Source organism: Capra hircus, chromosome 11, assembly GCF_001704415.2.
Source record: "Capra hircus breed San Clemente chromosome 11, ASM170441v1, whole genome shotgun sequence".
NCBI lineage: Eukaryota > Metazoa > Chordata > Mammalia > Artiodactyla > Bovidae > Capra > Capra hircus.
This window is the reverse complement of record NC_030818.1, coordinates 99,533,877-99,561,494: the sequence shown is the minus strand read 5'-3', so window position 1 is coordinate 99,561,494 and position 27,618 is coordinate 99,533,877. Positions and strand designations below refer to the sequence as shown.

At 53.3% G+C, this 27,618-nt stretch overlaps 1 protein-coding gene across 1 annotated transcript in view; it reads right to left on the bottom strand.

The window, feature by feature from the left end:
* PRRX2 (paired related homeobox 2) overlaps positions 1–27,618 on the bottom strand; it is a 53,432-nt gene that overhangs the window by 24,787 nt on the left and 1,027 nt on the right. The window lies entirely within an intron of this gene.

The following is a 27,618-nucleotide window of genomic DNA, read 5'->3' as shown; positions in this document are numbered from 1 at the left end:
TGTATAGTCCATGGGGTCACAAAGAGTCGGACACAACTGAGCGACTTTCACTCATTCACTCACCGTGTTATGTACGAAAACCGAGAGAGTAAATTCGGAGTTCTCATCCCCCTAAGATATTTTTCCATTTCTCTAATTTTTCATCTATATGAGATGATGAGTGTTCATTAAACTTATTGCATTAATCATTTCATGATGTAGGTAAGTCAAATCATTATGCTTTACACCTTAAACTTATACAGGGCCATATGTCAACTATATCTCAGTAAAAACAAAAGAAAAAAAAATAGGGACAATATCCTACCTCCTGCATAGAAATACTACTAGATTTTACCCCAAGGACAGGTCTTTTTTTTTTTAGATCATCTACTGTGAGAAAATTTTTTTATAAAATTAAATTATAAACAGCCGAATTAAAAAAATGGCCAGAGCTCGTAATGGACACCTCACCTAAGTAGATACACAGATGGCAAAAAAGCATATGCAAAGGTGTTCTACATCACATGTCATCAGGGGAAATGCAAGTGAAACCAACAGTGAGACACCATCACACATCTACTGCGGCTGCTGCTAAGTCGCTTCAGTCGTGTCCGACTCTGTGCGACCCTATAGACGGCAGCCCACCAGGCTCCCCCGTCCCTGGGATTCTCCAGGCAAGAACACTGGAGTGGGTTGCCATTTCCTTCTCCAATGCAGGACAGTGCAAAGTGAAAGTGAAGTCGCTCAGTCGTGTCCAATCCTTAGCTACCCCATGGACTGCAGCCTACCAGGCTCCTCCGTCCATGGGATTTTCTAGGCAAGAGTAGTGGAGTGGCTTGCCATTGCCTTCTCCAACACATCTACTAACATAGCCCAGATCGAGAACACTGGCAATATTCAGCGCTGCCGAGGATGCAAACAAACGGGAGCTCTTGTTCATTGCTGGTGGGAATGCAAAATGATACATTCACTGGAGAAAAGAGTTTGGTGGTTTCTTATAAAACGAAACCAACTGTTCCCATACAACCCAGAAAGCATACTTCTTGGTATTTACCTAAAGGAGCTGAAAACTTATATTCACACAAAAAGCTACACATAGGTGTTTACAGCAGCTTCATTCATAATTGCCAAAACTTGGAAGCAGCTATTTGCCCTCAATATGTGAATGGATAAGTAAGCAGTGGTCCATCCAGATGACGGAATAATATCCAACAATAAAAAAAAGAAAGAACCATAAAGCTAAGAGAAGACATGAAAGAAGTTTAAATGCATGAATGAAAGTGTTAGTCACTCAGTCCTGTCCGACTGTTTGCAACGCCAGGACTGTAGCCTGCCAGGCTCCTCTGTCCATGGAATTCTCCAGCCAAGAAATTCTTCAGGTAAGGATACTGGAGTGGGTTGCCACTCCCTTCTCCAGGGGATCTTCCCAACCCAGGCAGACACTTCTACCCTCTGAGCCACCAGGGAAGCCAATTTCTCTGAGTCACCAATGGAGTTTAAATGTATATTAATAAGTAAAAGAAGCCAGTCTCCAAAGGCTCTATATTGTATGATTCTGGAAACGACATGACATTCTGGAAAACGCAAAACTATGCAGAGAGTGAAAGGATAAGAGGTTGCTAGGAGTTGGGGGCAGGAGAAAGGGGAGGGATGAATAGGCAGAGCATAGAGGATTTTTAGGGCAATGAAACTATTTTGCATGATACTATAATGGGGTGGCAGTTGGGAGGAGCCACCCACGCCCCAGGCCAGGGCCTGCAGCCGGGAGGAGCAACCCGAGGAGCAGTGGCTGCGCAGGCGCAGGAGGGCCTAGAGGAGCTATCCCACGTTGAAGGTTAGGAACGGTGGCGGTAAGGAGATACCCCTCGTCCAAGGTAAGGAGCAGCGGCTGTGCTTTGCTGGGGCAGCCGTGAAGAGATACCCCACGCCCAAGGTAAGAGAAACCCAAGTAAAATGGTAGGTGTTGCAAGAGGGCATCAGAGGGCAGACACACTGAAACCATACTCACAGAAAACTAGTCAATCTAATCACACTAGGACCACAGCCTTGTCTAACTCAATGAAACCAAGCCATACGTGCGGGGTAACCCAAGACGGGCGGGTCATGGTGGAGAGGTCTGACAGAATGTGGTCCACTGGAGAAGGGAATGGCAAGCCACTTCAGTATTCTTGCCTTGAGAATCCCATGAACAGTAGGAAAAGGCAAAATGATAGGATACCAAAAGAGGAACTCCCCAGGTCAGTAGGTGCCCAATATGCTACTGGAGATCAGTGGAGAAATAACTCCAGAAAGAATGAAGGGATGGAGCCAAAGCAAAAACAATACCCAGTTGTGGGTGTGACTGGTGATAGAAGCAAGATCCGATGCTGTAAAGAGCAATATTGCATAGGAACCTGGAATGTCAGGTCCATGAATCAAGGCAAATTGGAAGTGGTCAAACAAGAGATGGCAAGGGTGAATGTCAACATTCTAGGAATCAGCGAACTAAAATGGACTGGAATGGGTGAATTTAACTCAGATGACCATTATATCTACTACTGCGGGCAGGAATCCCTCAGAAGAAATGGAGTAGCCATCATGGTCAACAAAAGAGTCTGAAATGCAGTACTTGGATGCAATCTCAAAAACAACAGAATGATCTCTGTTCGTCCAAGGCAAACCATTCAATATCACAGTTATCCAAGTCTATGCCCCAACCAGTAACACTGAAGAAACTGAAGTTGAACGGTTTTATGAAGACCTACAAGATCTTTTAGAACTAACACCCAAAAAGGATGTCCTTTTCCTTATAGGGGACTGGAATGCAAAAGTAGGAAGTCAAGAAACACCTGGAGTAACAGGCAAATTTGGCCTTGGAATGCGAAATGAAGCAGGGCAAAACTAATAGACTTTTGCCAAGAAAATGCACTGGTCATAGGAAACACCCTCTTCCAACAACATAAGAGAACACTCCACACATGGACATCACCAGATGGTCAACACCGAAATCAGATTGATTATATTCTTTGCAGCCAAAGATGGAGAAGCTCTATACAGTCAACAAAAACAAGACCAGGAGCTGACTGTGGTTCAGATCATGAACTCCTTATTACCAAATTCAGACTCAAATTGAAGAAAGTAAGGAAAACCGCTAGACCATTCAGGTATGACCTAACTCAAATCCCTTACGATTATATAGTGGAAGTGAGAAATAGATTTAAGGGCCTAGATCTGATAGATAGAGTGCCTGATGAACTATGGACTGAGGTTCGTGACATTGTACAGGAGAGAGGGATGAAGACCATCCCCATGGAAAAGAAATGCAAAAAAGCAAAATGGCTGTCTGGGGAGGCCTTACAAATAGCTGTGAAAAGAAGAGAGGCGAAAAGCAAAGGAGAAAAGGAAAGATATAAGCATCTGAATGCAGAGTTCCAAAGAATAGCAAGAAGAGATAAGAAAGCCTTCTTCAGTGATCAATGCAAAGAAATAGAGGAAAACAACAGAATGGGAAAGACTAGAGATCTCTTCAAGAAAATCAGGGATACCAAGGGAACATTTCATGCAAAGATGGGCTCGATAAAGGACAGAAATGGTATGGACCTAACAGAAGCAGAAGATATTAAGAAGAGGTGGCAAGAATACACAGAAGAACTGTACAAAAAAGATCTTCATGACCCAGATAATCATGATGGTGTGATCACTGATCTAGAGCCAGACATCCTGGAATGTGAAGTCAAGTGGGCCTTAGAAAGCATCACTATGAACAAAGCTAGTGGAGGTGATGGAATTCCAGTGGAGCTGTTTCAAATCCTGAAAGATGATGCTGTGAAAGTGCTGCACTCAGTATGCCAGCAAGTTTGGAAAACTCAGCAGTGGCCACAGGACTGGAAAAGGTCAGTTTTCATTCCAATCCCAAAGAAAGGCAATGCCAAAGAATGCTCAAACTACCGCACAATTGCACTCATCTCACATGCTAGTAAAGTAATGCTCAAAATTCTCCAAGCCAGACTTCAGCAATACGTGAACCGTGAACACCCTGATGTTCAAGCTGGATTTACAAAAGGCAGAGGAACCAGAGATCAAATTGCCAACATCCGCTGGATCATGGAAAAAGCAAGAGAGTTCCAGAAAAACATCTATTTCTGCTTTATTGACCAGGCCAAAGCCTTTGACTGTGTGGATCACAATAAACTGTGGACAATTCTGAAAGAGATGGGAATACCAGACCACCTGACCTGCCTCTTGAGAAATCTGTATGCAGGTCAGGAAGCAACAGTTAGAACTGGACATGGAACAACAGAGTGTTTCCAAATAGGAAAAGGAGTATGTCAAGGCTGTATATTGTCACCCTGCTTATTTAACTTATATGCAGAGTACATCATGAGAAACACTGGACTGGAAGAAACACAACTGGAATCAAGATTGCCGGGAGAAATATCAATAACCTCAGACATGCAGATGACACCACCCTTATGGCAGAAAGTGAAGAGGAACTCAAAAGCCTCTTGATGAAAGTGAAACACGAGAGTGAAAAAGTTGGCTTAAAGCTCAACATTCAGAAAACGAAGATCATGGCATCTGGTCCCATCACTTCATGGGAAATAAATGGGGAAACAGTAGAAACAGTGTCAGACTTTGTTTTTTTGGGCTCCAAAATCCCTGCAGATGGTGACTGCAGCCATGAAATTAAAAGATGCTTACTCCTTGGAAGAAAAGTTATGACCAACCTAGATAGTATATTCAAAAGCAGAGACATTACTTTGCCGACTAAGGTCTATCTAGTCAAGGCTATGGTTTTTCCAGTGGTCATGTATGGATGTGAGAGTTGGATTGTGAAGAAGGCTGAGCACTGAAGAACTGATGCGTTTGAACTGTGGTGTTGGAGAAGACTCTTGAGGGTCCCTTGGACTGCAAGGAGATCCAACCAGCCCATTCTGAAGGAGATCAACCCTGGGATTTATTGGGAAGGAATGATGCTAAAGCTGAAGCTCCAGTACTTTGGCCACCTCATGAGAAGAGTTGACTCATTGGAAAAGACTCTGATGCTGGGAGGAATTGGGGGCAGGAGGAGAAGGGGACGACCCAGGATGAGATGGCTGGATGGCATCATGGACTCGATGGACATGAGTCTGAGTGAACTCCGGGAGATGGTGATGGACAGGGAGGCCTGGCATGCTGCGATTCATGGGGTCGCAAAGAGTCGGACATGACTGAGCGACTGAACTGAACTGATCCGTCATTATATATTTGTCCAAGACCAATGGACTTCCTTGCCCCCTATACGTGTCAATTTAGGCTCATGGACTATAACAAACATACCACTCTGGCCAGGGGCAGGGGAGGGGGGGTGGAGGGCTTCCCTGATAGCTCAGTTGGTAAAGAACCCACTTGCAATGCAGAAGACCCCCGTTTGATACCTGGATGGGGAAGATCTTGGGCTTTCTTTGTGGCTCAGCTGGTAAAGAATCCGCCTGCAATGTGGGAGACCTGGGTTTGATCCCTGTGTTGGGAAGATCCCCTGGAGAAGAGAAAGGCTCCCCACCAGTATTCTGGCCTAGGGAATTCCAGACCATGGAGTGACAAAGAGTCGGACACAACTGAGAAGCTTTCACTTTCTGGCGGGGGATGTTGATAGTGGGGAGGGTGTGTATGTATGATGGGGGCAAAGGCTATGTGGGGACTCTCTGTACTTCCTGCTCAATTTTTCTGTGAACTTGAAATTCCTCTTAAAAATTAAAATCTACTTTAAAGGGAAAAAAGGAAAATAAAAAATTAAAATATAGCCTATGGTATGCTAGTAAATATTTTAACAACTGGCTCTCTGGGAAAAGAGACCCTTAATTTACAGTGTTTGCCAGTTTCTGGAGTATAGATACTTCTACCACGGCCAATTTCTAGCTATAATGGGACATCAATTAGGGTAAAATTGCGTGGAGGCACATCAGTATATAGTATTTCCACTAACTAGATATAAATAATCCCAAGTTCATACCTAGATAACAGTAAAGTGTAGTAAAATTACTAGAGAGAGGTAAGTTTTGAGTATATATTGCCTTTGTTTTAAATATGTGCTGTGCTATGCTTAGCGGCTCAGTCGTGTCTAACCCTTTGTGACCCCACGGACTGTAGCCCATCAGGCTCCTCTGTCCATGGGGATTCTCCAGGCAAGAATGCTGGAGTGGGTTGCCATGCCCTCCTCCAGGGGATCTTCCCAACCCAGGGATTGAACCCAGGTATCCCACAGTGCAGGCAGATTCTCTACCATCTGAATCCCCAGGAAAGCCCCGTTTTAAAAGTAACTTGTATAACTGTAAGTTTATACAATTTAACTTTTGCGAGCATCTGTATTTGACAACCAGCTTCCAAAATTCTGGAAATTTAACAGTTGGTTCTCACGAGCCAGCACTAGCTACACCACCTCGATTTCCAGCCCATCTAAGGGACGTGGTCTCGGCTTTGCCTATTTCCTCCCATCTTTATCCTCCTGCAGGCATCTTTTGTCAGAGCTGGCAGCATGCTGCACAACCTGTTTTTGATCTGCAAACCAGGCATTGTAGTGACTAGCAACACCACCCCCCCCCCACTGAAAATGGGGAGTAAGGTGGGAGGGATGGAGGCAGAAAGGTGGAACTGGGGTCCTCAGTCCTAGCTGGGTTGGGCAGGTGGCATAGGTGGAGTTTTTTGAAAAGACAATGGGACTTCCCTGGTGGTCCAGTGGCTAAGACTCGCACTCCCAATGTAGGGAGCCCAGATCAGGAAACTAGATTCTACATGCTGCACCTAAAATAATCCTGAAGACTGCAATGAAAGACTGAAGATCTTGCATGCTGCAACTAAGACCTGGGGCAGCCAAATAAATAAGTAAATATTAAAAAAAAAAAAAAAACTAAAGGAAATCAGTCCTGAATATTCATTGAAAGAACTGATGCTGAAGCTGAAGCTCCAATACTCTGGCCACCTGATGCAAAGGACTGACTCACTGGAAAAGATCCTGATGCTATAAAAGATTGAGGGCAGGAGGAGAAGGGGATGACAGAGGATGAGATGTTTGGATGGCATCACCAGCTCGATGGGCATGAGTTTGAGCAAGTTCTGGGAGTTGGTGATGGATAGGGAAGCCTGGTGTGCTACAGTCCATGGGTTTGCAAAGAGCAACTGAACTGAACTGAGCTGGAAAAAAAAAAGAATGCCAAGCCCCACCCCTCCAGACTGGAGAGTCTGACTCAGCAGGTTTTGGGTGGGGTCTGGACGTAGAACTCACTGACACCTCTCCAGGTCATGCAGTTGTGTAGTCAGGGTTGAGAATCACTGACAACGCCAAGTGCTTGATCATTGGCTATTAGACTGGTCTAGAGTCAAGCCCCAGCTGCAGGCCACTTACCCAAAATGAGTTTCTTCATGTGCCAAATGGAGATCTCCCTCCAGGATTGGGTCGCCTGTATTGCAGGCTGATTCTTTACCATCTTCAGCCACCAGGGACTGAAGAGAAGTAGAAAGAGCAGAAGAAATGTGAGCCTAGGGAGCCTTCCTGGCCTTCCTCCTGCAGCATCGAATAGACCTTGTCCTGACATTGATGTGCTCCTTGGAGGAAAGGTGAGATGGATGTGTATTGCACATGTTTAGGGAGTGGGGAGGAAGCTCCAGACAGAGGGACAGACGCTGAGATGGACAGCTCACGCTCAGGGACCACACCACAGAGCCTGGGTCAGACAACCTCCTTTCACATCATGAGACCCTTCCAGTCCTCAAGTGTTAGACGCTCAGCCGTGTCGGACTCTTTGCGACCCCACGGACTGTAGCTCACCAGGCTCCTCTGTCCATGGGATTCTACAGGCAAGAATATGGAGTGGGTTGCCATGCCCTCCTCCAGGGGATCTTCCCGACCCAGGGATAGAACTTGCATCGCTTACATCTCCTGCGTCGGCAGGCAGGTTCTTTACCACTAGAGCCACCTGGGAAGCCCTCAAAGCCTTCTTCATCCACACTCAGTTTACGGCAGGTGCTGGCATTACCTTGCTTTACAGGAGACACAGGCACAGAGGGTTGGTGTTCCTGCCTGAGCTTGCCCAGCTGGGATCTGAGCTAGAGTGTGTCTACTTGCTCTTACTCCCTAGGCCTCCTACCTTTCTGCTCCCCACATCTCAGGTGGATAAATAGGAGTAGCCGTCCCCTGCGGGGTCTTATCATGACTGCATGGACTCAGGTACAATGACCAAAGTGGGCTGCAAGGGACTTTCTCAGTGGTCAGGTGGTTAAGACACCATGTTTCCACTGCAGAGGGTGGGGGCTCAATCCCTGCTTGGGGAAGTAAGATCCCACATGCCACAAGGCTATGGTTTTTCCAGTAGTCATATATGGATGTGAGAGTTGGACTATAAAGAAAGCTGAGCACCGAAGAATTGATGCTTTTGAACTGCAGTGTTGGAGAAGACTCTTGAGAGTCCCCTGGACTGCAAGGAGATCCAACCAGTCCATCCTAAAGGAAATCAGTCCTGAATGTTCATTGGAAGGGCTGATGCTGAAGCTGAAACTCCAGTACTTTGGCCACCTGACATGAAGAGCTGACTCCTTTGAAAAGACCCTGATGCTGGGAAAGATTGAAGGCAGGAGGAGAAGGGGATGACAGAGGGTGAGATGGTTGGATGGCAGCACCGACTCAATGGACATGAGTCTGAGTAAACTCCGGGAGTTGGCGACGGACAGGGAGGCCTGATGTGCTGCAGTCCATGAGGTTGCAAAGAGTTGGACACGACTGAGTGACTGAACTAAACTGATGCCACAAGGTGTGGCCAAAATCTAGGAAAGAAGAAGGGGTAGGGGAGTGAGTCAGGCTGCTGGTTCTGTGACCCTGGCAGGTCACCGCGCTGCTCTGTGATCAGTTTCCCTGTCTGCATAGCCTGTCACTGGGCTTCCCCGGTGGCTCAGTGGTAAAGAATCCACCTGCAGTGCAGGAGCCACAGGAGACACGGGTTCAATCCCTGGGTAGGGAAGATCCCCTGGAGGAGAGCATGGCAACCCACTCCAGTATTCTTGCCTGGAGAATCCCTAAGGGCAGAGGAGCCTGGCAGGCTACAGTCCATGGGGTCGCAGAGTAGGACACAACTGAAGCAACTTGGCATAGCATGCCACTCATGACTGTGGTGAGGATTCCATGGGATGATGCCTGGAAAGTGGGCAAGACAGGGGACCCACAAGTGTATCTGTGGCTGACAAGCACTTGGTCAGCCCTCCGTATGCCTCACCTATCCAGAGGGGTGGGTTGTATTGGCCGTTCCCTTCCATGAAGCACCTCTGAAGGCCGAATGCAGCCCACATCTCAGGCTCCCAGGGCTGAAGAAGCAACCTGTCCCCCTCATTCTAACCCCCCTCTATCCCCCTCTGCAGGGGGCTGCATGGCAGGGGGCTATCCTTCAGTCAGCACCAATCAAATATGGAAAAGAGCCTGCAGCAGGCTGGGTGCATTTGTTTAATTCTTCCCTAACCAGGGCCTGGCCCCCACCTGGGCACCTCTGATTTCATTAGCATTCTACCCAGCCTCCCTCCTCGCCCCACCAGACCCACCAAGGCCCCCTACTCAAAAAATCAGTATGGTGGAGTTTTTTTTTTTTTCCAGAGAGGAGGGGAGAGAGCCCCAGGTGGAGGAAGGGTAGCTAATTGTGAAGATGAATTTCAAATCTCCTGATGAGCAGGGACCTCTTTCTGAGCTGGCCCTACCAGGGAGGGAACCAAAAGGAGGGAGGTGCCATCTCAGATACTTCCTCCCCCCCAACCCCCCAGAACTTACACGAGCCCAGTAGCACCTCCTTACAGTTTGCACCCTCTGTACCTCACTCCCCTCTCCCTAGTCCTGACCTGGAGAAGAGCCAACACACAGGACCAGAGTCTAGAACCCATACTTGGGAGCCCCTGTCCCACCACAAACACCCCCCCAGCCTCACTCTGTCACTTCCTGTCTTTGCCTATGCTGTTCTCTCTGGCTGGAATACTTTCCCCACGAAGTCGGATCTAGTCTTCACTTCTCAGCTTACGCACCACTTCCTGTAGGAATTCTCTCACTACTCAGAAAGGCCCGTCTGCCTCCCCCGATGCTTCAGTAGCGCGACCTAAACTCGCTTGGACACACCAGTGTTTCATCTGTCCGTCTCCAAGGTTCTCTGTGTTGATAGCGGTGCCCACAAGGTAGGTGCTCAGGAAACACTGGATGGGTAAATGAATGAATGGGTCACAGCCCATCTCAGTTTAGCCTTTAGGCCCACAATGCCTGAGGTCCAGGTGCTTTTCAAAATCTGATCTTTGGGACACCTGAAATACAGTTTCTTATTGCCTCCAAAATACGAGCAGAAGGGCAAGTAACAAAGGTTAATGACATGTGGACCGCGCATGACTGCATGTCAGCTGATCACCCAAAGCCCACCTCACCCTTGGCTGTGTGTGGATGAAGTCTATTTGACCGGGAGTGATGGATGGTATGGGAGGGGGACACTGATACTTAAGGGGACCCAGCAAGACTCTCGTGGGTAATACATGTGAAGCCCATGAAGCAGGGCTAGCGCTGTTTCGTGAACTCTTCCTTGTGAATGTGAGCTCTGTTGCGTCCCGAAGCATCGCTTTGGAGGCAAGCTCCCTGCATTCCGGGTCCAAGGAGTTAGGTTGAAGCCCCACCCCCCACAGTCCAGCTTTGGCCAATCAGCACGCAGCTCCTCTGCGGCCGCTGTGATTGGCTCAGAGTTGGGCAGGGACGGGATGTGGCAGCAAGATTCAGACCCACTCTGGCTGCTCCATTGTTTAAGCCCGGGATCGAGTCGCGCCTGAAGTTCCACCCTGGATGTTTCAGTTTTGCACATTATCTTAGCTTTTCAAAAGCCACTTGGGGCCAGTTTTTCTATCCGTTGTAGGTGCCGATCCCGACTAGCATGCTGCCCAAACCTTACGTAGACCTGGACACCGGCAAACTAGTAGAGTGCCCCCTCAACACACACTAGGGGAACCCCCGCCTCCAAGTCTGCAGTGAGTACCGCACCGGAGGGGCTTGTGGACCTGCGTTCAGAATACTCTCTCCTCTGCTCCCAACTCCGCTCCTGCCTCGTTGGCTGCTCGTGGTTCCCTCTCCCGATTAACGCGGGATGTGTTCAGAGGGGCTCCCGTTAGCCACAGCCTTGGGCAGTGGGGACGCGAGGATGAGAGGGCTCTGGGCTGTCTGTGCAGTCTTGGGATGGTGACTCCTGTCTCTGAGCCCCAGATACTCTGTGCTTCTCAACTTAGTCGAATGATCTGTAGAATCCATCCGCCTGCCAACGCAGGAGACTTAGGTGGATCCCTGGGTCAAGAAGATCCCCTGGAGAAGGAAATGGCAACCCACTACAGTATCCTTGATGGGAAAGCCCGCGGACAGAGAAAGTTGGTGGGCTAGAGTCCATGGGGTCACAGAATCGGACATGATTGAAGCGACTGAGCACACACACACACACACACACACACACACACACAGAGGCACTGTGCTATTATCAGTTAATTGACTGTCTCCTGTTACCTAGAAGCTCCTAGGGGCGATGGGCGATCTCTGCGGTGCCCGCACAAAATACAGGCTCAAGAAATACATGCTGAGTAGAGGAGCCTCTGAGAGCTTCTCTAAAGACGAGGGGTGAGCTTGTACACTCTGGGGTTAGTGCGGGCCCCTTTAGGGAGATGATGCGTTCACTGCTATGAAGGGGGTCCCGGCAAAGGCTCCCAGTGGAGTGACTTCGGCCAAAGAAGTGACATTAAAGGTGATGGGGCAGGCATGGGCCCAGCTGGAGGAGAAGAGGAACAATGCAGGCCATACTCAGAGGTCTCCATGCCAGAGATGGAAGCCCCTCCCCGGAGCTGCTCCTGCCCCAGCCCCTGTGTGCCCAAGCCGGGGGTGGGAGGGGTGGGGGGTGGGGCGGGGGGGAGTGCTGAGTTCCCCAGGATGGACACAGCCGCTGCTGAAAGAAGGGTGGTCATACTGCCTGCACGCTCCCCACTCCATCTCACCCCAAACTTGCCAGAAGATGAGGGGAATAAACAAGCCCCACCCACACTGTCCACCCCTGGGTGGGGCTGGGGGTGGAGCAGCAAGGGAGCCGTCACCTTATATGGAGCTAGTTTGGGTTAGACAGTTCCCATGCTCATGCCGGGGAGACGAGGGACCCTGGGGACCAGCAGCTGCCCGGGGTGTGGCTGGGCCCCCACACCCATGCTCTCTCCAGGACTGCCTGTGAGTTGCTAATAATAGCGATGGCAGTAACGGTGACAGCAGCAGCTGGGCACATGCCAGGACTACGTGCAAGGCTTCCTGTCTCTGGACCCTCACCATTCACTCGCCCTCATTCCCACTTGACAGATGAAGAAACTGAGGCTCAGAAAGGGTAAGCCCCATTCTGGCCCTCCTCTCCCTAGGGCCTTTGGGTGCATTAGGAGGCCGCTGGCATACCGCTGACCCCCTGGAACTGCTGCCCTCCTGCCAGAACCCAGGAGAAGGTGGGGAGAATAAAGTGTGCATTGCAGAGGGCAGCCCCCTTTCCCAACCTCTGCTGTTCCAGTGGGAAGTAAGCAGCAAAAACATTCTCCACGATCCCCACCGTCCACAAGAAGTTTCCTCGAACCGAACTCTCCAGAGGCCCACATTCTTCCACAGGGGGCTCTGATCTGGCCCCTGGGTGCCACAGTGGACACGCCCCACCCGTGGCCTCAACGGAACGGGGCTCTTCCGGCTTGTCTCCCTCCTGTCTGATCAGGGCTCCATCCCACGCTGTCTGCCCTGTCCGCAGACCCACTGTTCACTTAGATTTCCATCTGGTTTTGGTTTTAGGGGGTGGAGGAAGGGGAGGGTTTGGGGAGAAGCTGAGAGCTGGCACCCGATGGAGGTTAACCCGCTACGTTTGCTTCTTTTCTTGGTGCCCCAAGCCCTGTGCCTTTTCCCCCGCCATCCACCTCCACAAATCTCCGGGCTGCTTGATTATCACATAACCTGCTTCTTATGGACGGTTAGACGTCAGAGCCCTGAGCAGAAAAAGGAGCCAGCATCAAGACCAGCTTTCTCAGCATTGCAAACACCATGTCTAAACCAGTTTAGCTCAAGCCAGAGATCAGCTGAGCGCAAGTGTGTGTGTGGGTGGGTGTGGGTGTGTGCACGCACACATGCATGTTCTAGACGTGTGGTGAGAACCCATCTGTAATTCCTGAAGGAGCGTATCTGAATATCTGTTTCCCCCGCCAAGCCATCTTATCCAGCCACCCTCTAGAAGTTGCAATTAATCTCTAATTTGAATTTTTAACCTCAAATGCCACATTATAAAAACAGTTGTGTTGTGTTTTATAGACGCTATTTGTCATGAAATTATACATGGTTACAATTATGCCGTGGAAAAGAAAGCAAGCTGCTTTTTCTGCATGGGGGAATGCCAGCCTGGGTCTGCAGCAAAGCCCCATCCTCCCAGAGAGGGGACCCCAGGTCACCAGGCAGGGCTGGGCCGAGGCAGAGGGCTCGTGGTCCTGGGTGTGCATTGGATAACTTGACTCCTTTTTAGAAAGCATCATTAAAGAGCCAGCAAAGGCCACTGGGGTCAGCTCCTGGGACCCAGAACTCTGTTCCTGATCTCAACTCCTCTTCCTGCAGGGTCTTGGGAAACTTCTCCCGCCTTGGTTTTTCCATCTCTAAAAGGGGGTTTGACAGTCCTAAACTGGTCAGCTGCTTCTTCCCAAGTGTCAGGGAGCATGAGAAAGAAAACATATAGATGTTTACTGCACGCCTCCTGGAGACCAGAGGTGAAGCCCTGCCTGCTTGAGTTCATCAACTCCGCTGTACAGCCCAGGCCCCAGGTACTGGCATTGCGCCCATTTTGCAGATGAGGAATTTGAGGCTCGGAGAAATGAGGTCCTTTCCCAAGATCATGCGGGAAACAGGAGTGAGATTGGAGCTGGAGTCCCACAGCTAAGCCAGGCAGCATGCCCTGCCTCTGAGAAGGTCGGGGACTCACTGGGACATCAGGGCCAGCTCTCTGCTTCTATGCCTGGGTCATTGTCAAGCCGCATGGGAACAATGGGGGCAGGCAGTCCCTGTCCCAGGATCCTGGCCTGCCTGCCTGCCTGGGTCAAGGAGCAGTTCTGATTTCTGTCTGGCAATCCTCTGCCCGGTGCTCTCACCACCCTCATCCATCCCTTTTTAAACAAGCCAAGAAAGGCTGAGTGAGGTCGGAATGAGCACAGCCCAGGGGCTCCAGGCCAGCAGGGGTGGGGAACACCCCGAAGACAAGGGTCCAAGGCCTGGAGCCCCCATGGCCTCCATACACAGCCCATCTCTCTAGGCCTCCGCTTCCTCATCTGGGAAATGGGGCCATAAGACTGCCTACCTCCTGGAGGATCTGGGAGGAATTAATGAGATTTACACAGAGGGCTGAGCACAGAGCAGGTGCGCAATAAATGGTCCTGACTGTCGGGGTCTCAGTGATGATGAAGGTGAACACAAGGCTACTCAGCGCACCCCAGTCACACCGCCCCCAACTCAGCCACAAGCACCCCACACTCTCTCCACTCCCCCGGGAGGCAGGGTTTGCAGTCAGACAGCATGGGCCGACCTTCCTCAAGGAAACTGCCATCCCTGAAGCCCCGGTGTTGGGTCTGTGGCAGGTGCAGTTGCCCCACTGATGGAGTGGCGAGCCCCACTCTAGGCACGGGGACACCCTGCCTCGGGTTCTGCACTGCTCCTGGACCCACCCTTTCCTGACACGGGTTCTTGGATCTCAGAGAGAAGGTGCGCTGGGACAGACAGACGGCGCTTGTGGTCTGCTCCTTTGGAGATGGGGTGCCCACGAGGCTCTGGGCAGCCAGGACACAAGAGGTGTTCCCAAGTTAGCCATTCACTTCCCAGCTGACAGGAGATACCCGCCCAACGACACGCACCGGGGTGCTCTGCGCACCCCCAGTACCCACAAGGGGCACAGAAAGCATTCCCACCCTTCCCAACACAAAAACTGCCAGTCCTGAAGCAGGCCTTGCTCATTGGTCCTCTCAATGGAATTCCCTCCCACCTCCTCTGCTCCTGGAACAGCCCATCTCTCTCTCTTCTGGTGTGCTGAACAGCATGTGGAATCTTGGTTCCCCGACCAGGGATGGAACTTGTGAACCCCGCATTGGAAACATGGAGTCTTCTGTATCTGCTGCTCCTTCCACCTGGAGCACCCTTCCCAACGTCTTCTGGTTAACTTCACTCATCCTTTAGAGCCCTTCTGAGAAGCCACTTCCTCCAGGACGCCTTCCTTGAACCTCCAGACCAGGTAGGTGACCCCATTTTCTGTTCTCATCTCCTTTATAGCAGAGATGACACCCCTTTGTTTCTTGATGGGACCCCAGGATCCAACCCTCAGACTGGAGTAGTAGATGCTCAAGAAGTATTTCTGGAAGGGAGGCTGGAGGGAAGCCTTCCCCATTTCCTCCCCTTGGAGCTCTGGTCTGCCCCCAGCTTGAAGCCGCTGCAACAGCAAGAGACTCCTTTAAATGACGACCCCACTCTCAGCCGCATTAGATCTTGGCCTGTTTTTTTTTTCCCTCCCCGTGAAACCAGAGTAGTTCGTTTTTACTTCTTGTCTCCAGCAATTTCCCACTTCGAACTCTGACACTCTCCTCACTTGGGGGTTTGGTGGCAGGGCAGCCGGCTCGGCAGGAGAGGCTGGCCTTCCAATTAGAACATGATGTCTCTCAGAAACTCGAGATCCCCAAAGGCTGGGGGCCCTCCCAAGCCGCCCCTCACTCCCACATCACAGCACAGCCCAGAAGCCCTCTGTCCTGGCAGTATGGGTCAGACTCTGCACAGGGATGTTTCCCCGGAAAAGCAGTATCTCAGCCACTGCGGAGCTTTGGGGTAAGAACTGAGGGAACCAGAGGCACGGTCCCTCCCTGGCAGGGGCTGTGCTGATTCCAGCAAGAGGACACCACGGGGCTTCCCCGGGGGCTCGGGGGTAAAGAATTCGCCTGCCAATGCAGGAGACACGGGTTTGATCCCTGGTCTGGGAAGATCCCCCATGCTGCAGAGCAATGAAGACCTGAACACCGCAGCCACTGAGACTGTGCTCTAGAGCCTGCAAAACTCAACTACTGAGCCCGTGTGCTGCGCCCACTGAGGCCTGGGAGCCCTGGAGCCTGTGCTCCGCGCCGAGAGAAGTCATCGCAGTGAGAAGCCCGAGCAACTCGAGAAAAGCCCGAGCAGCAACGAAGACCCAGCACAGCCAAAAACAAACTTTTAAAAAGAGGACGCTGTGGCTCTCGGGCCATCTGAGGGCTCAGCACAGAGTGGTCAGCGTTGAACCTGGGCTCTGGGGACCACAGTGCATTTCCTGGGTGACGTTGGGCAAGTCACTTGGCCCTTCTGAGCCTCAGTTTCCTCATCTATCGTGAAAGTCGCTCAGACCCTTTGTGACGCCGTGGACTGTAGCCCACCAGGCTCCTGTGTCCATGGGATTCTCTAGGCAAGAATACTGGAGTGAGTAGCTGTTCCCGTCTCCAGGGGATCTTCCCAACCCAGGGATCGAACCTAGGTCTCCCACACGGCAGGCGGATTCTTTAAGGTCTGAGCCACCAGGGATAATACCGCACCTGCCTCATAAGGCTGCTGAGAGAACTCAGCATGAGGCAGCTTGTGAAGTCCTAAGCTCGGGCCCAGACAAAGGTAAAGAGCTGGGCATCAGGGTGCTCCTGCCTCTGCTCCACTCGCTGGTTAGGGACAAGCATGACCAACCTAGACAGTGAGTTAAAAAGCAGAGACAGCACTTTGCTGACAAAGGTCCGCAGAGTCAAAGCTATAGTTCTCCCAGTAGTCATGTACGGATGTGAGAGCTGGACCATAAAGAAGGCTGAGCCTCAAAGAATTGATGGCTTTTGAACTGTGGTGTTGGAGAAGGCTCTTGAGCGTCCCTTGGACAGCAAGGAGATCAAACCATCTTAAAGGAGATCGTTTCTGAATATTCATTGGAAGGACTGATGCTGAAGCTGAAATTCCAATACTTTGGCCTCCTGACGCGAAGAACTGACTCATTGGAAAAGACCCTGATGCTGGGAAAGATTGAAGGCAGGAGGAGAAGGGGACGACAGAGGATGAGGTGGTTGGATGGCATCACCCACTCGATGGACATGAGTCTGAGTAAGCTCTGGGAGTTGGTGATGGACAACGAAGCCTGGCGTGCTGAGGTACATGGGGTCACAAAGAATCGGACACGACTGAGCGACTGAACGACTCACCTGTTCAGTGATGCCTCAAACACGCGTGTGCACGTAATGAATGAATGAATCAGTTCAGTTCAGTCAAATGAGTGAATGGATTAATGAATTACATCCAGTGTTCTGGGAACCAAATAGCAAGGCATCGTTTGGAAGGGGACTGGGAGGGATGGAGTTTCACATACAGTCTTTTGGGGGAAGGTGGAAAGACCTGTTTTTTGTAGCCTGATTGTGAGGGAAATAGGGAACAAAGGGTCAATTTGTCTTTTCTCCAATTTCTGGGATGTTTTCCTGGCCTTTCCTCCCTTGTCTGGGATGCACACCCTGGCCACCTGATTTGAGTTGTGAGAACCGTGCTTCAGGTCCTGGGAGGCAGCCAGATGTCCAGCCACGCGGGGAGGACCTTGCATCTTGAGGCATCTCTTGCTTCCAAGCCCACGGGGTTAGAGGTGGGGGGCATGGAGGGGTGCTGCCCTCAGGGAGGGCAGGGCTGGCCTGTACTCTCTCAAAGGTGAGTCTGTCCTCTGCCATCCGCACAGACCAGGCATTCCCCAAGGGCAGGGGCCGCGGCAGATCCAGGTCTGAACATCCCCCTCACTTACTACTTCCTCAGTTCATGCTTCACGGGATGGTGAAAAGGATGCAGACTCTGAGGCTCCAAACCTCGGCTCCTCCGCCCACTGTGGACCCTTGGCGAGTCATGCAACCGCCCAGAGCCTCAATTTCCCCAGCCGTCTTGAGAATGGCAGACTCCCCATCTGACCTTCTCACGTGATCAGCTACCCTGCTACCATCACTTCCCTAAACCCTTAAAACCACCCCGCAAGGGGCACGATTCTCCTGCTCCTGACAAACACGCCAGAGAGAAGACAACACTTGCCAAGGTCACACAGCTGGCCAAGCCCCAGCCCCGGCCCTTGAGTGGACGGCTGAGATGCCCTGTCCAGCAACTATCCCCTTGCAAAGAGACCCCTGGATTACTGGTTCTCTTCTCCAAGAGGAGAGGGCTGAAGACTGGGTTGGAGGAGGATGGGAAGGCAGAGAAGGAGGCCCCCAGGTCCACAGGGTGCCGGAGGGGAGGTCCAGGAGGGAAGGGGAGGGGTGCCAGGCACTCCCGAGGGTCCTTGCCCACCTGGGGTGGGGGGGCGGCCAGGGCCTGAGCCCTGGACGATGGCCGGCTGCCCGCTGGCTGGACCGGCCGCCCGAGGCACCATCTTGAGAGCATTAGGGGCTGCTGTTCACAGATGTTTTCTGTTACGTGTTATTTGTTAGTCTAATGAAAGGAGGTGCACGGGCTTTCAAGACCTCGGAGTTCTGCGGGGGTTTTATATGGGAGGCCCGCGCGGAGCTCTGGCGGCAAGAGGAGGCCGCGAGGCCCCTGCCAGGCGCGCCCGGCGGCTCCTGCTTTGATTCCGAGGTTTGCAGCCATCCGCGTGGTAATTCTAGCTCTGGTTAAATGTCATTTTTAATAACGCCATCTCTGGCATGTAAACGGCTGCGCCCGCGGCAAGTGGGGCGGCTGGGAGGGGGAGGCTGGTGGTGGGGGGCGGCGGGGGGGAGGTAGGTGGAAGGACAGGCAGGGAGTGAGGCAGGATTGGGGACCTGTGGACAAAACCCCCAGCGGTGGTGGTCAGCTTCCTGGGGGCATGGATGCCCTATCCTGCAGACCACTGCGAGGAAGGCCTGTGGTGTTGTGAGGGGCAGAGAGGGTGGGGGGGACAGGGAGGAGCAGGACAGACAGGCCGGACGATGGGAGGGGGCTTTTCCAGTGACGAGTGATAGAGACCCCCAGCTCAGGCTTCTGACCCCCACCCCCGACCCCGTCACCCTGGCAGCGAGAGGGAGTCAGGATGCTCAAGGGGAAGAGACAGGATCTTCCACGTGGGAATGCCCCCTTCAGTCCAGCTCTGGGAGCCTTGGGCTGGTGCCCAGTGGGTGCCCACTGAGTGCTGGGAGACGCTCACCAGTGACTGCACTCCCCTAGACCCAGCTGTGCGGCTTACAGTACAGTCGGGTCTCTGCGGGGCAGAGGCCGGGCTGGGCCTTGGAGCAGCAAACACCACCCCCCCACACACACATACTGGCCCCTTCTAGATGCTTCCAAATGATGCCAGTCCTCCCTGGCGGCTCCAGTGGGCCTCTCCATCCTCTCACGAGAGGGCCATTATCCCCGCCGGCAAACTGAGGAGGATGACAGAGGGGCAGAATCAGCCCTGGAAGGAGCTTCCGAGAGCACAGCAGTGCACACGCTTTGATGCCTGTAACAATGACTAGCTGTTCCGTAGTCGCTCAGTCATGTCTGACTCTGCCACTCCATGGACTATAGCCCCGCCAGGCTCCTCTGTCCGTGGGAATCCCCAGGCAAGAATCCTACAGTGGGTTGCCATGCCCTCCTCCAGGGGCTCTTCTTGACCCAGGAACAGAACCTGAGTCTCCTGTGTTGGCAGGCAGATTCTTTATCGCCGAGCCACCTGGGAAGCCCCCAAAATGACTAAGACTGTGCCAAACGCAGAGGCCCAGGTCTGGGCTCCAGAGGGCTTCCTTCCCCGGGCCGGGACATGGGAACGTGCATTTCACCTGCTCCCAGGGTGATTCGAATGCAGTGATTCCTGGGCCCAGGTACTGACAAACAGAAGGTCCGACCCCCTCACCTGGGGACACTGAGGCACACAGAGTCAGGGAGTGTCCCGAGTTGCAGGGCTGGGCGGGTCCCGGTTCCTGACTCTTAGTCCTTCTCCTCCTCCTGCCTCCAGGGCAGCCTTGTCGTCTCAGCTCTGGGTGGAAAAGCTTTTGCGGAAGCTTCCAGGTCTTGCAGTCCCTGGGCATCCCGCTCTCACTGCCCTGACCTCCCCCCAACCCAGAACCTTCTCCAAAGACCACAACACCCCCAGCAGCCCCTGCCACCCATCCTCAGGCTGCCAGGTCCCATCCCAGCTTCTCAACTCCTCTGCAACTCACCGGCCCAGCATCCTTCCAAAGTCCCCATGCCCCTGCCCCCAGACTGGAAGGTCCCGGCTGCACCTCCCAAGCAAAAGAAAGCGGAAAGGATCACAAAGAGGGACCCAAAGTAATGTCTTCCAGAGCTGGCTTCAGTTTTAGGATGCAATAAAAAATATCATGAGCCGTAAAGGGCCCCAGGTGGACGGCGTCCTGTCATCACAGGGGCCCCTCGGGGCTGTGCTGGGAGCAAGCGGCTTCCCACATGCGGAAGGGACACGGGGCGAGGGGCCTGGCTGGCGAGGGGGGTGGCCAGCCCGAGTATCGGGGTCACATATTCAGTGACCTTCATTGCCAGGACACCTGGAGATTCCCTGGCTCCCGGGGAGGCATGGCCTCTCACTAGCAGCAGCTCAGCTCTCTCTGGGCGGTGAGCGCCCTGCCCTCTTGCCTCTGGGGCCTGCCAGGCACCCTGTCTCCCTGCATCTGCTCAGCATGGGCGCCTCCCGAGACCACTTTCCCCAACTCTGTCTAAACAGGAAGCTCCCACGGTGCCTTTCTACTCACCACCTCGCAAAAGGCACTTAACCCCTGGCCCTGTCCAGGCGCGATCTGGCTGCAATCTGGCTGCTGGTCTGTCCACCAGCAGCCTGCGGCCACCCTGGCTGTCAAGAGCCTGGACCTGATCATTTGGGCCAGGCTGGAGCCTTAGGAACAGGGGCGTGAGGGTGAGTGTGTGTGTGAGAGAGAGCGTATGTGTGTGTGGTGGTCATGTGTGTTGGGGCAGGTGGTGTGTGTCTCTGTGTCCATGAGTCTGGGAAAGCCACCATGTGGCTCCCAAATGCCAGCCAGAGTTATCACCGACCCACTGCAAAATGAGGAAAATAGGGGCAACTTGCAAGCTTTCTGGTTAAGCCAAACTAGGTCTGTTTCAAGGACCATTCTCGACTCTGAGATGAAGATAATGAGAGGTGCTCACTTGGATAAATGGACGGGGGCAACAAGATGACAGGTGTTGTCAGTAAACGGCTTTTCTTGGCCACTTAAAACTGTGTTTCAGTTTATCTTTAATTTTTTGGCCATGCCACCTGGCACGCCATCCAGGGACTGAACTCGCGCTCCCTGCCGTGGAAGCAAGGAGTCTTAACCACTGGATGGCCAGGGAAGCCCCTCTTGGCAACTTCTAAAACTGCCCTGCTCTATGCCAGCTCTTCGAAGTGCCTGGAAATTCTCACCAGGGCTTGAGATCTGAAAGTCTAAGCAGCTGGTAGGAGCTTAAGGAGAGATACATAGTCGGCGATCAGAAAATCACTGCTGAATGCAGTGAGTGAGTGAGTGAGTGAGTGAATATGGGAGCGGTGGGGAGACTGGAGAAGTCTTATTGATGGTCCTCAGTCAGGGACCCTCCACAGCTCTCCCCTGTCCACGTGGCCATTCTGGATGCTCCCAGGCAGGACTTCCACTCACTCTTATATCTTCCAAGCCCCCACCCCCAAGCCAGACAGTCCCCATGCTGCCAGGCCTGACCGCCTCACCCCAACCCCCAACCCCGGGACCCAGGCCACATTGCTATGAACGTGGAGAAGACCCCTCCCCCGGCTGCCTTGTGGTCCCCTGAATGCAGCCTACACCAGCCTGGGAGTGGACATCCCTGGTCAGCGCACCCAGCATTCTGGGGGCTCCAGGGGTGGCTTCGGCCAGCAGTGGAGAGCAGGGGTTTGGGGACAGGTCTGGGCTGGAATCCCATATTCATTCGTGTGACTTTGGCAACCACTCAGCTTCTCTGAGCCTCGGTTTCTCTCTCCATAAAATGGGTATAATAAAAAGACCCACTTCTGGTTGGTGGGAAGACTATGAAGGGTGAAGCACGGCAGTGCCCCTGGCCAGCAAACAGTAACCGGTCACCCTCACCACGTGCCATCAAAGGCACCTGCCTTCCCCTCAACTCCCACGGCCTCTAGCCCCAGGGTGCACCCTGCTCAGGTTCCAACACCGAAGCTCCGTTTGTAGGATGTGTTCAGGGCAGCACTGGCTCCTTAAATCACTCCCACGGTTCACTCCCACCTGAGATCAGCCCCTCCCCTTTAGGTCTGGCACACCAAGAAGGCCTCCCAAGTTTTGCCTTGTCGAGGCCGACCTCATATCCCTGCCCAGGACAAGGCACTGAGAACCCTTCCTGCCTATCTCTATCCACTTAGAAACCTAACACGGCTGAGGGTCATCCCAGCACCCCACTCCGTGCCAGACCTCAGGACCTCCCTGACCGCTTTGATCCCCAAACCTCAGTCTCCACAACAAGCAGGTAGGGCTTCCCCTGCCCCACCCCTCCAGCCCCAACACTGCGCTGTGCAGGAGAGGCCTGGACAAAACAAAGCCCACCCCTCCCTCCACAGCCAGGAGACCTCAGGCTGGTTACTTTGCCTCTCTGTGTCGCCCCATAATAGGAATGGCAACCACTAGCCCGGCCTGACTCACAGTGAGCATCACCATGAGCTGTAAAGGAGGCCCTTTATTGAGTACCTACTATGCTCCGGGCATGGTCTCCCACACCCTATAAGGGACATCACTGTTCATCATCCCCATTTCACAGATAACAACATTGGGCTGCAGGGAGCCTCAAGGGGGGCAGCAGGCATTATCACTGCTGCTGCAAAATCACTTTTCTGGAGTCTTCTGGAAGGGAACAGTGGAAGCTCCTGCCCTGTTGAGCTTCTATGGACCCTTGTGGGAGTGTCCGGTGGTCCCAGGCCCCCGTGCCAGGCTTGCAAGCTCCACTCAGATGATCTATTAAATAGAGCAGCAAGACCACCCTGGAACCATGGGCCGTGCACGAACTAGCCAGAGTCCTCCCTGCTGACAAAAAGCCCGAGCTGTGGATCACGGGCCCCTCCTACCAGGCGTCCAGCCATTCTGACTGAATGCCCTGGGCTCTCAGCTCCTACGCCTGGTTCCTACGCCTCCTTCCTCAGCTTGCATCACTCCTGTCTCCCTGCCCCTGGGCTTGTGCTGAGGGAGGCTCTCACCTGTGGTGGGGAGGGGCGGGTCCAGGCTCAGCCAGGACCCAGGGCTCAGAGATGCCACCTCTCTGGGGAGATGGGCCCATCCCAGGGCAATTTCTCAGCCCAGATCGAATCATGGAGGAGAGACAGGAGGTGTCCCACAGACACCTGCGTGCTGCCTCCCATCCTTCAGGTCGGGGCCTGGAGGTCACACACGGAGAGACGAGCCAAAGCCAGGAGCTGGACCCGGGTGTCCCGACCGCCTTCTTCCCGGGCTCATTCACAGCGGATTGCTCTGTCTCCCCACCCGTGCCCCCCAGAGGAAATGGATGGAAGGAAAGGAAGGAAGGGAAGGAAGGAAAGCAGGCTTGTCTTTTAAAAGGTCAGTTCTGAAGAAACATTTTTGTCTTTATCACCTACCAGCTCCGCCCCTGTCTCACAGGCTGGCATCTGGTACCACCCCCGTCTCCCTTCTCCACCGCCCTAGAGGCTGCCGCTGCCACCTTTCAGAGCCAGTTAGAGGGAGGCTGGCTAAAAAGTCAGATGTGGAAGACAGTACGGCGGTTCTCAAAACACTCAACATAGAATTCCACTTCTGGCCCCTCAAAGAACTGAAAGCAGGGGCCATACCCACGTTCCCAGCCGTATCATTCACAGTCGCCCAACGGCAGAAGCAACCGAGTGTCCACCAGTGGGGGAACGGGGAAATCAAACGCGAACTGTTTTCAACATGGTGGACTACTACTCAACCTTAAAAAGGAAGGAGATTCTAACACGTCATGTACACATCGTGAGAACATTATGCTAAGTGAAATAAGCTAGGCAACAGAAGGACGGGTACTGTACGATTCCGTATCTATGAGTCCTGAGGGTTGTCTAGTTCATAGAGACAGAAAATAGTGGTTGCCAAGGGCTGGGGGAGGGCGGATGGGGAGTTAGTGCTCAATGGGGGGCAGAGTTTCAGCTGGGGAAGAAGGAAAACGTTCTGGAGCTAGATGATGAGGGTGATGGTACAAGGATGCGAATGAACTTCATGCCCTTGAACTTGACGCTCCAAAATGACTGAAACAGTAAACCATGGTAGATGTATCTGACCACAAGAAAAATCCAAAAATTAAAGGCCAGTTGGCCCATCTCTCAAACTCAGTGGTCCCTTCAGGCCTCCCACTCAGATACTTGGCCTTGCCTGGCACCACTGGCATGGGGGAGAGGGATGTGCCCACCCAAGCCAGGCGTGTCCGTGGCTTCCTTTTGCCAATCAACAGAGGTGACTCAGAGAACAGTTCCGTGGGGGTAGCCCAAACCCCCGGCCCAGGGCCCCAGCCCGCCCCAGCTCAGCCTGTGCCCTCAGGCTCCAAGGACCCCACTCGGATCTCTGAGAAGGGAACCCACTGGGTTCAGGAGATTTTCCTAAACAGGTCGCAGCCCCACTGGGGCTAGGCAGCCTCCCTGGGTTGCGGGCTTCATCCCTGCCGGGCTCCAGGGGTTTCGTTTATTTTCAGTGCATCCGCATTCCTGTTTCCGCCCTGCCCACAGGAGGGAATGTTTTAAGGAAAATCTCAGTTATTAATGTGGTTTCTTTTGTTGTAAGTCACTGCGAAGGCAGCAAACGAGAGTTTATTTTCCTAACGTGCTTGGCATAGCTCGGCGCCCCGGCCCAGACCTCAGCGTTTGACTTGGGAGGAACCCGAGACCCTGGTTTGCTCTGAGTCACCAGCGAAGCCACAACCTTCCCGGTCAGTTCCAGGGGGGAGCCTGGTCCAGGGAAATCATTGGCAAGAATAGGCTAGATCTACTGATGACTGTGAAAACGAAAGATTGAAAAATCTATTCAAACATTTTTGAGACTGCTAACCCGACAGGTTGAAAATACATCAATTTTCTAACTCATTGGTTTCCCCATTAACCTTTATTTTTCTAATAAGGGTCACCCCATCTTTTTATGGGCTTCCCAGGTGGTACCGTGGTGAAGAATTCGCCTGACAATGCAGGAGATGTAGGTTCAATCCCTGGGTGGGGGAAGATCCCCTGGAAGAGGAAACGGCAACCTGCTCCAGTATCCTTGCCTGGAGAATCCCGTGGACAGAGGGCCTGGCGGGCTGCAGTCCATGGGCCTGAAGAGAGTTGGACCCAACTAAACGACTGAACATGCACGCATCTCTCTTTGGTTTCAGTCGCTGCCTTTGGATCTGGAAACAGCTCCAGAATCCACAAGAAAAACCTACTTCCAAGCATGTCCACATCCTCAGTGAGGGGCCAGGACTCCCTCCGGGTCCAGAACTGGAGGATGAAACCACAGCCTAGGGCTCACGGCTGCTGGCCTGGGGACCAGAGTCCCAGCACCCCGAGGTTTGGCTGCCCGCTTATTAAAGGGGCCCTGTGACGCAGGCTGGGCTCATGAGGATGGGGACGGGAGGTCCCTTCTCCTCCACCTTTGGAGACTTCAGGAGTTGGGAATCCAGCTGCAGTGGGAGGGGGCACCTGCTAGAAAGAGGAAGTAGTGGAGCAGGGCAGGGTGCCAGCCTCTCCTCCATCCAACTTCCTGCTTGGGGGCCCGGACCCCTGAGCAAGCCAAGGGATTCTCTCTCCCAGGCGGGGCTGCCCCAGAGCGCCCCCAGTCCTGCCCCCCTGCTGCCTGGCAGCGGGCACCGCTGGAATACACCCAATTGGCCTTGGGGAGCTGCTTGACTCGACATAAAACATTTGGGTTTCATGGCCTAGAGATTTGTTTTCAGTCTAAGGAATGAGTATAGGGTTACCTCCTTTTAATTTTGCCAAGTAAGGACATTAAAATAAAACCATCTCCAGCCATTATCCCTGTTTCATAAAAGAAAGTGCATTTTAACACCAAAAGTGAGCTAGGAAAGATGCAACCTCAAACAGAGAATTCTTTAAGCTAGGTTTTTGAGCTTCAGGAACTTTCTGCAGTGTCCACGTTGGGCTTCCGTTTGTCCGTCTGTCGAGGCCTGGAGAAAATGTCCCCAGGGGCCGCGGACCAGGAGGATGGGGCTGAGGTCTAGGGAGTAGGGGTTCCTTGAGCCTGGCCCTGACTCTGCCTGCGGCCCCCGGTCCCTCGAAGTAACGGAAGGAGACGCCCACCTCTGGGGGGCAGACTGGCCACTGCCCTCGGCCCTCTCCCGCCCGAGCCCACACCCGGGGGGTCCTTTGTCCCCAGTGCCTGGGAATTCCCTGTGTGCAGAAGAGAAAGGGCTCCCGGGCCCTCAGTGAGGGAGACGCAATCCCAGGGGGGTTGCTGGGGAGGCCTGGCGGTTTGGGGGCTGCCAGAGGCCCTGGCCGAGCACTTGTGACCCCAGCTATTCTGGGACTCCCCCAGAAAAGCCCCCCGCTGGGAGCCCTTCTAGTCTGTGAGCAGGAGAAGCAGGGCCACCTCCTGTCCATCCCCACGGCCGCGGCCAGGGCAGAAGTCCACACCCACGGCGGCCAGGACTTGAGGACAAAGCCGCCCGGCCTCCTTCCTCCTCTCTCCACCCCACCTGTACTCCTTCTCCTTTCCTGCCTTTCTTCAGCATGCTCCTCCTTCTGATCCCAGCCCCCAGGGGTCCCCCATGCCTCAGGGGAAACTCGGAGACCTCCCCTCTGCCCTGCCGGGAAGCTGGCTCAGAGCCAGCAGGAGACCCGACGACCACCAACAACTGGCTGGCAGGACCCACCCAACACCAGAAAAGGGCACCCCACTTTTCTCTTGGCCCAAACCAGACACTGTCCGTCCTTCCACCAGGGAAACGCCAGCTCCCAGGAAGGGGTCAGCCTGCTTCCTGATCCCCTGGGTGGGTGAACAGAGGCCAGAGGGGCCGGCGAGAGGCAGATGGACGCCACTGGGAAGGACCTGGAGGTCATGGCATGTGGCTGGCACCAGGCGGGCACCCTCTGAGACGCACCATGACAGTCAGGTCTGTGTCGGCCGTACCTCTCGGGTACACCCAGGCTCCTGGACAAGGCTTCCGACAAGGCTGCTGACGCCTCACCCTTTCCTGCACCTCCTCTCATTTGAAAAGTGGGGTACACAGCCACCCTGGGCTTCCTTGGTGCAGGAAGTTGGGGACCCCAGGGGCAGGTGGGAATGCTTCTGGAGTCAAGTGGGTGGCTCTTAAAGGGCCCAGAGTCTTCAGCAGGTCTTTCGGCTCCCCAGAGCTAGGAGAGCGGGCAGTGGTCTCAGAGGACCCCCACTCTCCTTTCCAGGGGCCCGGGTGAGCTATGGGGACTCCAGCCCTCCCCCTCTCTCCAGCAAACTCTCCCCGGCCAGGATCTTTGCTTTATCTTCATCTCCTCTCCCAGCCACTCCCCCTCTTACCAAAGGCTCAAGACCCTGCAGTCCTCTGTGACTTTTTGAAGAAGAAGAAAAAAAACCACTTGGGTGGGTTGTTTGTTTTTAAAGCCCCTTCCTGATGACCTTTAACCTCGGCAGGGTAAGAGAGGCCTAGCTGGCGTTTCAGGGCTGGGCGGCTCCCCCGAGGGAGCTGCTAGCAGCGGGGCA